This window comes from Sander vitreus, chromosome 16, assembly GCF_031162955.1.
Source record: "Sander vitreus isolate 19-12246 chromosome 16, sanVit1, whole genome shotgun sequence".
NCBI classification, from domain to species: Eukaryota; Metazoa; Chordata; class Actinopteri; order Perciformes; family Percidae; genus Sander; species Sander vitreus.
This window is the reverse complement of record NC_135870.1, coordinates 25,645,993-25,652,838: the sequence shown is the minus strand read 5'-3', so window position 1 is coordinate 25,652,838 and position 6,846 is coordinate 25,645,993.

The window sequence follows — 6,846 nt, the reverse complement described above, 5'->3', positions numbered from 1 at the left end:
TCTTACATTTTACAAACTTAGCTTAGCGTACCTTGTTAAACTCACCAGTATTTTACTAAATAAGTTCAGTTAAGGAAAATCTCAAAGGGGCCTCGGAACTGAGGACCATGAGAAGAAATAGATTAATAACGATGTTATCATTTTTGAGACAATCCTTCTTTTAGGGTCTTAATTAGCTGTGTTTTATGAAGTAATATTTCCAATGTATTAAATCATGTGCTCTTAGTGCTCAGTATGCCACAACCAATACTAGCAGCAGCAAAATCAATCCATTTTTGACATTTTACTTTTCAGTATATTCTGGACAATGTTCATGGTTTTTCAGTTGGTTTTCCCTATACATTCTCTCCAGTCAGATTAGAAGATGTATATCAGTTTCATCTGTGTGCGTCCATTCCAGAGGTATAGGTCCAAGATGTGTGTAGCCTAGCTTGGCGCAAAGACTGCAAGCAGGGGGAAACTGCTAGCCTAACTCCAAGAAAAGAGAAAAATAACACCTTCCAACAACTCCAAAGTTGTTGTATCTTTTGGCTAGCAAGCTATACACTGATCCATCCAAGAGTCAGCCGGGTTTTGTATGAGTGCCAGTTGAGTTCAAACCTGGCAAATCAACACATATGCTAACTGCTGCTAAAACCACCATGTCTCCTTTTATCATTGTTATTTCTACAGCTATTGCAATAAACACGTAAACCAGACAGATTTCCAGCAACACAAGCAAACCACTAGAAATATGTAGGGTCGGGGGGGGAACTGGCCGTTTGAGATTAGCTGAGGATGGATGGCTACTGTACAGTTTCGTTGAAAAGTTCCGCATTTTATTACATCTGACTTGGTGATATATGTCAATTTAAACGTTGTAGTTCCAACCTGCACAGGTGTCCATCTCATCCGAGCTTGTCGCCATTTTTGTGGCAATTTCTCTAGACAATAACATCTGTATTGTAAATCCCACTTACAAATTGTTTCTCCAACTGGCTAAAACTGCCCTCAGTAACAACAACAGCAGACATGTTTGAATAAACCCAACCATTCTCACTCCCAACTCGTAAAAATACCGACGCTTGGTCAGTGGCTCTCAGCGTCAGATAGCAATGCAAAAATCACACTTTAGCGTCTGTATGTTAAATGACAAAGTATTAAGAGAGGTAGGGAGTAGTATGAAAGACCGAAAATCCACGTATGGAGGTTGGTTGGGGTGGTGGATGGGTCAAACAACACAGGACTTTCACCCAGGAGACCGGGGGTTCGTGTCCCGTGCTGTGTCCCGCGTGTCATTGAAACGTACATTTTGTAACCCCACCCACGATCTTTTTCTAAACCTGTCCCGTTTTTTTGCCACGTCAGTAAAACATATGTCCCGACCTAGTCTCGCATTGCCAGACCTTCCTCGGGTCTGGCTAGTCCACACAGCATTCCTGGATGGGAGAAAAACGTGCTCTGGTTTATTGGCATTTCATTAATCCAATCACGATCGTCTTGGGTGGCGCTAAGTCTCGAAAAACAATGACGGTGCCTCTGCAAAATAGCCTCGGGAAGGAACTTGTTTGGTGGAACGTGTACGTTCAAAAGTTGTTTTAGTCGTGCAACAGAAAAGTCAGATTGGACAGATAGTCTAGCTAGCTGTCTGGATTTACCCTGCAGAGATCTGAGGAGCAGTTAACCATAGTTCTCAGAAATCCACCGGAGTTGGAAATTCCAAAACAAAGAAAGCGGAAGGTGACAGACATCCGGCCTAAAAAGAGCGACAACTGGGGGAATTTCTGGCAGCACCTGAAAAAAAACTGAAAACTGACGCAAAAAGTCCCAACCAAGCACTTCTAAATATGACGGTAAAGGAGACTTTTTGCGTCAGTAACAAACACCAAAGACACCTAACCAAGCATCGCTTTTTGGCACGTTGGGAATGAGAATGTGTTGATAAATCAGATGTTGGCATTGATCCAGAGGTCAGGAACAGACCCTGAATTTCTAAAAGTAAAAGAGTAATCTAAGCACAATTACTAATACCAGGGAACAATTTATTGAAACGTTGATAAATCCCCATGGCATACAGTAAAATGGACTCAGTATGAACAACAAGCGCACATAGACAGTCGATCGAGGCGATGTCGAATCATCCACTTATTCAGTTCATCTTGTTCTCTCTGTAAGTATGATTTGTGATTTGCTTAATTTTTCGGTATGATAATCATTCTGTGTAGGTAAAAATATATGAACAGTGGCCTTTTTTCTTTCTTGTTATCCCTTGTGATGCAATTCAGTAAAGAGATGGAAAAGAAGAAAAAAAAATACACATAGCAGACTTATTACTCTGTTATCAGTGCCTCGGCTTTTTGTTAAAGCTTCCTTTGTCTAGTGCTCTTTTGCTATTGAGTAGACTTAGTGCATCCTATTTTAGAAGTGAAATTTAAAGTTTCATCAGTCATAAATTAAAATATGTTTGGCTTATTTTTTGCCGGGGCAATCCTTTTGTACCATGAATACCGAAAAGAAACGTCAGATTACTGAATGAAAACAGAATAACTACAATAATATGTTACACTTTGTAATTTTTTTGGAAAATGTTCAAAAGTGAATGACAAAAAAAACGAATTTGTTACTTTATTTTATTTATTTTTTGTTTGAACCACGTGTTACAGAAGGCGAGCCTGTGAGGTGTCCCGTGTGAAGGGTCGAAGGTCCCATCCCAGCCGGCAACAGATGACGATAGAAAATATCAGGAAAAAAAAATAGAAATTTTAAAAAAACATACAAAAACACAGCAGTCACACTTTTCCCTAGTGTGTGGCCGAGTGCCTCGAATCTTTATTTCATTGTAATTTTATACACTTCCATTTTCTTCATTATTTTCTGGTTAATGTTGTATTCTTTTACCTAGTTTTTTTATGTTATATAGTTATTATTGTCCTTATGGTTGCTGTTATTGTTGATGTTGTTATTATTATTACACTTCGTTTTTTATTCCAGATCAGTGGAGGTGTTGGGGGAACAGGTTCTTTTTGATTTCTGTGCTGAGGGTTTTATTCTTCCTCGTACCAGCCCAACAGATTGCCCTTCATTGCCTGTTGGTTCTCATCTTGTAGTGGTTCAATGAGGTTCATGTTCATGACCGTTCTGTAGCAATAAATGTGCCATTTTTATAATGCAGCGCTTTGAACGCCTCTTCTTTTCATTCTTTACAGCGTGCAGGGAAATGACATGCACTGGTGGATGTTTTGGGAAATCTTCAATATTGCTCAGATCAACAAAAACAAAGGGAAAAAATGTGACACAGTTAAAGGAATAATTCATTATTTTGGGAAATATGGTTATTTTTCTATGGAAGTTTAAGTATGGAAGTATTCAAAGCTAACTGTTATATTATTTCCTGTCATAATGTAATGTACTTTTATTTGAACAGGGACAATGCACAATTAAACATTAACCTTGCATAAGAACAAGGAGAGGTTGTAGCACAATTGCTATTTTTTTGGGGGGGCATTTTAGGCCTTGACTTTCACAGAACAGATGAAGACATGAAAGGGGAGAGAGAGGGGAAATGACATGCAGCAAAGGGCCGCAGGTTGAAGTCGAACCCGCGGCCACTGCGTCGAGAAGTAAACCTCTATATATGTGTGTCCGCTCTACCAACTGAGCTAACCTGGCCACAATTGCTATTTTCTGAGTGTAGTCCCTGGGCTGGTAGGTAAAACAAATATTCAAAACATCAGAATATACATTCACACCTAATTTACAACCCACACAAAACCAATCCCCCCACCCCTTCCCAACAAAACTATGCAATCAAAATCCTAACCCCTCCCATTACACACACACACACACACACACACACACACACACACACACATTGTATTATAAATATTAATGCATGTAGCCTAGACCAGTGGTTCCCAATCTTTTTTCCTTGGCGCCCCCCTAAGAAAAGCTGAGCCCCCCCTCCAAAACCGAAGTTGAGGTAACTCTCGAGATAGAGCCTTACTTTCTTTTTTGATACAGAGGAGTTATCAGCACTTTTACGTTTCTCCGCCATGTTTCATTCATAAAATAGTGATGCCGTGGCGCCAGGAAAAACGAGGACGATAGCAGCTAGCAGCTGACCTGATGACAGCAAGGGTCCCAGGTTAAGAGGTCCCGGAGGTTTGGCCTACTAAGTAGCCTGCCTACAATTTTAAGCGAGAACAAAAATCCATAGTTTTTATACAAACTTTTGTATACATTATATATTCTAGTGTATTATCATAATTTGTTTAACATGTGCAAATATTTTTTTTTTACCTCAACCTCAAACCAGATAAAGACTTGTGCACCCCCTCTGATCTTTGTCGCCCCCCTGAGGGGTCCCCGGACCCCAGGTTGGGAACCACTGGCCTAGACAGCATTTTAATGTTGTTCCTGGAGCTTTTAACTGCTTTAGTGAACAAGGTTGCGTAGTTTAAAATAACAATGCATCATTTATCACAACATGCCCATATGTTTTGTATGTACAGTAATATGCCAAGTCTAACTATAACTGTTGAAATTCTGTCAAAAAAGTACATTTCCCTCTCAGTTGTAGTAGAAGTATAAAATGGCAGCTCATGGAAACACTCGAGTTAAAAGAGTCCTCAGTTGATATAGCATTACACTCCAATTTTGAACCGTTGAGTATCAAAATCAAGTGACATCAATTGAGGCAGTTTATTAGATTTTACCACACAGTTCCATCCAAAGCCACAAAGGCTTTATTCAACTTTTTTCACATTATGCAGTACTCCATGACACCTGTAAACAAACTTTGATGTATCAGTGATCTCAAAAATAGAACTGAAGTACAGTACTTGTGTACATATCATAGAAATAGAATGACAAATCAACATAGCAGGATGGTCAGAGCGGCAGCCATTTTAATGTGTACCGTTGCCATTGCAAAGAACTATGAGCGTTAGCGGGCTAACTTCCGCATAGACGTCCGTATAAACCAATTTGCAGCAAGTCTGTATGTATGGCGAGGCGTCTTTTGTGCACTATGTATGTTGCCTTACTGCTAGCCTCGCTTTGCCAGACCTTCCTCCATATCCCTGCAGAGGAGGGTCTGGCTAGTCCACACAGCATTCTTGGATGGGAGAAAAAGGTCCTTTGGTTTATTGGCATGTCTTTAAAACCAATCACAATGGTCTTGAGTGGCGCTAAGGGCCGGACGGAGCCACGGTGCCTCTGCAAAATAGCCTCGGGAAGGAACTTGTTTGGTGGAACGTGTACGTTCAAAGGTTGTTTTAGTCGTGCAACAGAAAACTCAGATTGGACAGATAGTCTAGCTAGCTGTCTGGATTTACCGTGCAGAGATCTGAGGAGCAGTTAACCATAGTCCTCAGAAATCAACCGGAGTTTAGAATTCCTACATAAAGAAAGCGGAAGGTTTCATCAAATAAGGGCCATGGGATGTACCCCATCGTTGTTCACTCGCTCCCTCAGCTCTCCGACGGTCAATATCACCAAGTTCACTTCAGTGTTTCAGAGAATTGGAACGACACTTAAGATGGCGGCAGGGATTCCCCCTAGGGAAGGCGCATAGGGGAGGTGAATGAGAGCATGTTGAACCAATATTGAAACGCAGCCTTTGCTTTCCTGGCAAAGACACTCAGGTCACCTCCAAACGCACCTGAGTCGCATCTCTTAATCAAGGCAGAGGTTGGCGATTGGCACGAGGATGCTCTCTGCCACACCTCCTAATCAGGGGAGAGAGGTGAGATGGGAGCTACTAATATGACTTCTGGGGTTGAACGCACAGGAGTGCATTGTTCTTATTGAAAAAGGCAGAAGCAGAAAATTGTGAAGTAGGTGCTTCCATATCTGAATCTCCTTTGCTCTTTCTTCTTTATTTAATGGCGGGCTATAAACCAACTTTTAAGGTGTATGTAGGTGCCGCTAACTACGGTATCGGGAGAATGCAACAACATGACCCTGTTAAGTTCACATTCAAATGGAGAGAGCAAAATAAATAATGATTAAAAAAAACTACTCATTCTATTTATAATCTTGTTTCATGTAAACATTTTAGCTAGATCTGTTCTGTTTCTCCTATTTCCAACATTCCCTCCCTATTTCCTATTTCTACCACTTTGTCTTTCAATCCTTTCCTTTCTACATCAACCTTTTTATACCTAATTAACACATGTTCTACTGTTTCCTGGTGCAGGACTAGACGGTGGTCAGGAACTGCTGAGACACCCTTTGGAGGTGCAGGACGATGCGCAGGATAAAGGAGCAGGCTGTGGGACAGCGAGGAGTAACCTGGCCACAGGCACTGCATGAATTCTACTCCTCTATTTCATAACCCAGAAATAAGCCAGACCTGGGGAGGGCATTGGAAAAAAAACGTGCTCTGGTTCATTGGCATTTCTTTAAACCAATCACAATCGCCTTGGGCAGCGCTAAACCCTGGACGCAGCATTGGGAAGGAACTTGTTTTGGTGGAACGTGTGTACGTTCAAAAGTAGTTTTAGTCGTGCAACAGAAAACTCAGATTGGACAGATAGTTAGGGCTACATAATGCATTGGTCATTGGTGTAAATGCTTTTCTATGTGTCAATCCTGTGATGGACTGAAATCTTGCCCAGGGTGTATCGCTGAATGCAATTCACCAAATGCATGCTGGGATGGATTGAAGGTCTTTTGTGACACCGAACAGGATAAGCATATTTCAAACTGGGCAAATTAATTAAGACCCTTACATCTGTTTCAATGGATGCATATTAGCTGGAGATTTACACAGATTTGAAATAACTGATGTGAAAGTCTTCATCTTCTTCCATCCATCTTCTTTTTCATTTTCAATTTGCTTCAATTTTGCAACATCAACATAGC